This window comes from Canis aureus, chromosome 16, assembly GCF_053574225.1.
Source record: "Canis aureus isolate CA01 chromosome 16, VMU_Caureus_v.1.0, whole genome shotgun sequence".
Taxonomy (NCBI): domain Eukaryota; kingdom Metazoa; phylum Chordata; class Mammalia; order Carnivora; family Canidae; genus Canis; species Canis aureus.
In genome coordinates this window covers 14,401,507-14,408,005 of record NC_135626.1, presented here as the reverse complement: position 1 = coordinate 14,408,005, position 6,499 = coordinate 14,401,507, and positions in this window count along the sequence as shown.

Sequence of the window (6,499 nt, the reverse complement as noted above, 5' to 3'; positions counted from 1 at the left end):
CGGGGCTGCCGGGAGACGTCCTGTCCCGCGGGCGCCCTGACCTTGGGTGGAGACTCTTCTAGGACTGCCATTGCTCACCGTCCCCTCCCCCAATGGCCCTCTGCTTCCTATTGCAAATCTGCCAAGCGACCGCGCGGTCTCTAATCTGCGGTGTCAGTGTGACCCAACAGCGCCCTCCTCACCAGGCTTGAGAGGGTGGAGCTGGGGTGCATCTAGCTTTTCGAGGAAGGGGTGCAGGGCAGCTAAAGGATTCAGTGACAGAAATGGAGCCACCAAACTTTGCCCCGAGCTACAACGTGCTCCCCCCTACCAGCGGCCTCAACAACCTCCACCAGATGGGTCCTTATTTCCAGGCTGGCACGTTATCCCCATTTTTCTGCGAAGGAAGCTGAGACCAAGGTTGCACAGAGCGCAAGAAGTAGAGCTGAGTCAGGCTAAATCCACAGCCTGGACACTTCACAGTCATTCATTATTTTAGGAGTTTGGGTTTTGGTGGGGACTGAGAAGTGAGGTCAGAGAACGCTGCCCAGGTGACATTTTACCAGGTCTTGCCAGTGAGCTGACATTCTCCAGGTGGAGAGAGTAGAGAGGGTCTTTTTTTTTTTTTTTAAGATTTTATTTACGAATTCATGAGAGACACAGAGAGAGAAGCAGACACATAGACAGAGGGAGAAGCAGGCTCCCTCCCAGGAGCCTGATGCAGGACTTGATTCCAGGATGCGGCCAATGATCATGACCCCAGCTGAAGGCAGACGCTCAAGTGCTGAGCCACCCAGGTGTCCCTACAGAGGGTCTTTCGTGCACAGGCCTGGGAATCATTTAAGGCATATTCCTGACATTTGCCAGGATCTGATGGGAATTGGGAAGCTGAAGCTGCAGAGGTGGGCTGGGGCGGGCCCTAAGGCCTCATAAAAATTGCAGAGAAAAGCAGACTTTGTCCTGGAGGACAGGTCCTGGAAAGAGGAACTAGTGAAAATCTTTAAGCACTCAAGCGGGAGGAAGGGAGCTGAGAAATGCTCTGACTGCTGTAGGGGAGGATAAGGGGATGCTGAACTAGACTAGAGGCAGATGAGTTTGGAACATTGCACAAGAAGCCTGGAAATAAAAGCAAGACCTGACTACTGGGTATACGAGGAAGGCGGGCAGTCAGGAAGGTGCATAAACCTGATGATTAGATTGGCAATCTGGGGGATCCCTGGGTGGCGCAGGGGTTTAGCGCCTACCTTTGGCCCAGGGCGTGATCCTGGAGACCCGGGATCGAATCCCATGTCGGGCTCCCAGTGCATGGAGCCTGCTTCTCCCTCAACCTGTGTCTCTGCCTCTCTCTCTCTCTCTCTCTCTCTCTCTCTCTCTGTGTGACTATCATAAATAAATAAATAAAATAAAAATAAAATAAATAAAATTTAAAAAAAAGATTGGCAATCTGCATCCTGCAACCTCCACCTTGTCTCTCTTTATAACCTTGAGCAAGTCACTTGACTTTCACTCCACTAAATTTCTGGAGCTTCATCTGTCAAATAAAGACACCCATCTGTCTAACCTCTCACCTACCTGTTGTGAAGAGATAGTGGTCATCAAAGTATTTAGATATTGTGAAATGCTGGGTGATTCACTCAGTCTTTCTAGCACAGCTTGCAAAAAGCTCAGTACTCCAGGAAGATCAGAGATGATCAGACCCAGGCCCTGCCAGGGTAAGTTTCAATCCGGTGGATGAAATGAAATGCACACAACAACTTCATGTCCAAGGCTACAGAATAAAAACCTTTAAAGATGGCTGTTTTAAGTGTGCAGGGGAGAGAGTCCGGGAAGGCTTCTGGAAAGAGGCAGCTCTGAACTGAGCTGAGAGAGAGAGAGGCAGAGACACAGGTGGAGGGAGAAGTAGCCTCCATGCAGGGAGCTGGATACGGGACCCAATCTTGGGACTCCAAGATCACATCCTGGGTGGAAGGCAGGTGCTAAACTGCTGAGCCACCCAGGGATCCCAATTTTACTTAGAATTTTATTTTTTTTAAGATTTTTATTTATTCAATCATGAGAGACACAGAGAGAGACAGAGAGAGAGGCAGAGACACAGGCAGAGGGAGAAGCAGGCTCCATGCAGGGAGCCCGACTGGGGACTAGATCCCAGGTCTCCAGGATCAGGCCCTGGACTGAAGGCGGCGCTAAACCGCTGAGCAACCCGGGCTGCCCCTACTTAGAATTTTAAATAGGTAACACGTTCACATGGTTCAAACTTCAAATAAGTACAAAAGGGTGAAAATGGTGAAATCTGTCACCTGCCCCCAACCACCTAGGTTCCCTCCCTAGACCACCAAGATTACTAGCTCTTTTATAGGCTGCATATAAGAGTGTGTATATATATTTTCCCCCTTTCATTACACAAATGTTAACACACTGTACCTGCTATTCTCCACCCTCATTTTTAAAAAAAGATTTCATTTATTTTTTTGAGAGAGAGCACAAGCAGGGGGAGTGACAGGCAGAGGAAGAGGGAGAAGACAGATGCTTAACTTGACTGAGCCACCCAGGCGCCCCTACCTACCCTGATTGTCTTACTTAACAGTACATTCTGGAGGTTGTTCCATATCAATACATGAAGAGCTTCCTCGTTCTGTTTCATGGCTGGATTAAATTCCACTGTGTGGGGACACCTGGGTGGCTCAGCAGTTGAGCGTCTGCCTTTGGCTCAGAGTGTGATCCCAGGGTCCTGGGATCGAGTCCCACATCGGGCTCCCTGCAGGGGGCCTGCTTCTCTCTCTGCCTGTGTCTCTGCCTCTCTCTGTGTGTCTCTCATGAATAAATAAAATCTTTAAAACAAAATTTCACTGTGTGGTGGTACCATAATTCTTTTAACCAGCCTCCCAACTGCGGGATACTTTATATCTATGAAACTCAAGGAATGTGGAGAATTGTACCCAGTCCATTGTAGCTGAAGGTAGAAGCCCCCTCCATGCTGGTAAAGTTACTCATAACCAGAAACATTAGCTCAGTTTTAACACTGGGAGCAGCAAGCCTGGTGATAGCAAAACAGGTCCACAGAGAAAGTATCATCCTCTGGCCACTTTCTCTGTAGTCTGGTGGTCTGACCTCCGATAATATATATATTTTTAGAGATTTTATTTATTTATTTATGAGAGATACAGAGAGAGAGGCAGAGACATAGGCAGAGGGAGAAGCAGGCTCCCCTCGGGGAACCCAATGTGGGACGCTCAACCACTGAGGCACCCAGGTGTCCCATGACCTCCAATAACATATTAAGTTAAGCAGACGGTTTTTGGGTTTCAAGTTGCCTCCACCAGTTTCTCTTCATCATGGTCTCAACAGCAACTACTCCTACCACTTTCCACAACTATTTCCACCAGTGCCTGTACATTATGCCATGGTTAAGGTGACTGTATAACTTATTCTCCAAACCAGGACACTTTTGAGAGTGAAAGTGGACTCCATTAACAATGGCGTTGGGATAGCAGGCATAAACTGAGACTGTCTTGGCCATGCTGGCACATCTGGTTCTCAGGTAAGGCATCCGGTTGCTAGACTGGGAGACTTCTTAGAAACAAGAACTGTACCTTATTTATCTGGGCATCCCCAGTGTCTTCGCAGAGTCTGAAGCATAGAAGGTGCTTAATGCACATTTGCTGGTTGAATGGATGAGTCAGATGTCGAGACTACCAAGCAGTCCTTTTGAGGGCTCCACAGGATGCTGAGGAGGGAGTGTTGTGAGCAACTCAGGGTTTCACCTTTGATCCCCATCATTATTTATAATATGTGGGCTTTCTTTGCAGATATCCTTTTATGAACTGCATGCTTTTATGAACTGTATCCAGAGCTGCAGATCATTTCCACAATGCTTGGTTGAGACCCATGCTGAGCCTTCGAGAGGTACCAGCCTGTACTATACCCTGGCCTTGCTTTCCTATCTTCTTCATGGTCAGGAGCTGAGTGCCCACTGGCCAGCATGGGTACTAGTGACCAATCTGTCCATGGGTCTAGTGATTAACCAGTCCCAGCAGCCTTAAAACCTGCAACTTAGCTTCCATGAATCCCTTCCCCTTTCCCTAGCAGGCTCCTGTTATATAGTTCCCATCCTTGGGGCTGCCTGGGTGACACTCCTTAGCATTTCAGTTTCCCCATCTTTAGGGCTCCTGGGTAAAGATGTTAACTAAGTATGAAGGGAGGTTTTTCAAGGCTGAGACCTAGCCTACATAATTAGCTGCTTAAAGCCTCCCACCTCCCTAATTAGTGTTATGATGAATACACCCACTCAGCTGGACATTCATATTCCCCCCTCCTTTTCAGAGTTCCCAAGGGGTTGGAGGGGTGAGCAGGAACCCAGACTCCTAGATTGTAGGAGGGAGTCCCCTACCTCACTGGCTTGACTCCAGGGACCCATAAAAGAGGGGCTGCTCTATCTCCTTCAACCCCAAACCTATGTGAGCAGAACTATCAGGAGGGAAGAGCTGACAGTCACAGAGATGCCCCAGGCTTCGGTCTCCCCATCTGTAAGCTGAGGGGGTTGCATACGTGATCTCAGAGTTATCTGGTGCTGATGTTGCACACCTCCACCTATACTATCTCTGGGCTGGGTTTAGCCAAGCACCCTAGAGGTTTGTGAGGGATCCTAAAGCCAATTCCTCCTCTCTCCTCCCCTTTTCTCTTCTTTCTTTCTTTTTCTTTCTTTCTTTCTTTCTTTCTTTCTTTCTTTCTTTCTTTCTTTCTTTCTTTTTTTTTAAGATTTTATTTACTTATTCATGAGAGACAGAGAGAGAGGCAGAGACATAGGCAGAGGGAGAAGCAGGCTCCTCATCAGGAGCCCAATGAGGGACTCTATCCCAGACCCAGGGATCACGCCCTGAGCCAAAGGCAGACGCTCAACGGTTGAGCCACCCAGGCATCCCTCTCTCTTGTTTCTTGAATTGAACACAGGACTCCAGAGTCCTGAGCAGATGTTTATCTAGAGCTGGGCCTTCCCTCTCCCTGCTGACCCAGGAGATAAAAGGTGATGGGCAAACAGAAGCCTGGGCCATACTTCTTAGAATGGGAATTGCTACCAGTTTGGTCCTAGCCCATCCTGGGCTCAAATCTGATCCTCAGAGGCTGGAGCAAGGAGCTGGATGGGGCAGCCCAGGCCTGCCTGCCTGTTTTACCTGGAGTCAATACATGTGACTTCAACTCCAGCTCCATCCATCCCTGACTCCTTCACTACAACTTCCTTACTTACCTCAAGTTAAGTCACTTATCTTTTCTTGATGCCGACTTCCCTGGGAGGAGTGTCACAGGCCAGGTGTGGAAGCCATCCCAGGTCTACGGTCAAGCTCAGATATCACTGTTTTGTTAAACTCCTTTTTAGTCTTGACTGGAAGGGGTTATCCCCTCCCTAAAGATCTGCAAATACTTTATTCAATGCAATTTATTGTTTGGGGTCCACTTGTTTTCCCCCCACTGATTGATTGTTCTTGGACATCATTATGACTCTTGGGATTAGCAAGCCAGGAAAATTCAACTCAAAATGGCTTTAAAAAGTATGTCACAGACTGAGGAGACTAAGGAAAGATAACTAAATGCAATGGGATCCTGGTTAGAACACCTGGAACAGAAACAGGGCATGAGTGGAAACACTGATAATTCAAATAAGGTCTATGGCTTGGTGAATAGTCATCCACGAAGGTCAATTTCTTGGTTTTAATTGTACTACGATAAAGTAAGATGTTTATATTAGGGGAAGCTGGGTAAAGGATATACAGGGACTCTCTATTACTTTTGCAACTTTTCTCTAAGTCTAAAATTCGTTCAAAAAAATAAAGTTAAAAAATGCACAAATTGGGGCACCTGGGGGGCTCAAGTTGAGCGTCTGCCTTTGGCTCAGTTCCTGATCCTGGGGTCCTGGGATGGCTCTCTGCAGGGAGCCTGCTTCTCCCTTTGACTATGTCTCTGCCTCTCTGTGTGTGTCTCTCATGAATATATAAATAAATAAAATCGTTTTTTAATGCACAAATTAATGCAGACCACTTAAAAACAAAAAATGTAAAAAAAAATAACAAAACAAACAAACAAAAAAACAAAAAATGTAGACCACTTAAAAGAGGGTGGTGTATTAGTCCACATACCTGAAAGGGGCAGGGGTATATGTGATGCAGGATAGCTGGATCCAGCAGCTTAATTACCAGGAATTGTCTCCATCTCCTCTGCTTTTGCTTCTGGTGTGATAGCTTCATATTCAGTATCTCTTGTGGTGGCAAACAGCCTGCCAGACCTCCAGACTGACATTCTGCTATTTTAGCCACCCGAGAGTTTGTATTTCTCAATAGTTGTTTTATTCACCGTTGTATCCCTGGCATCTAACTTGGTATGTTCAATGAATGGCTCCAGCAAAAGTCCTGAGACTGACTCTCATTGGCTCAGACTGAATCATGTGCCTACTTCCAGCCCAATCAGGGTGACTTACTTTACCTGGGTCACATGAGTAGAGGCAGCACCCCCACCCCTCAACTGAAATAGA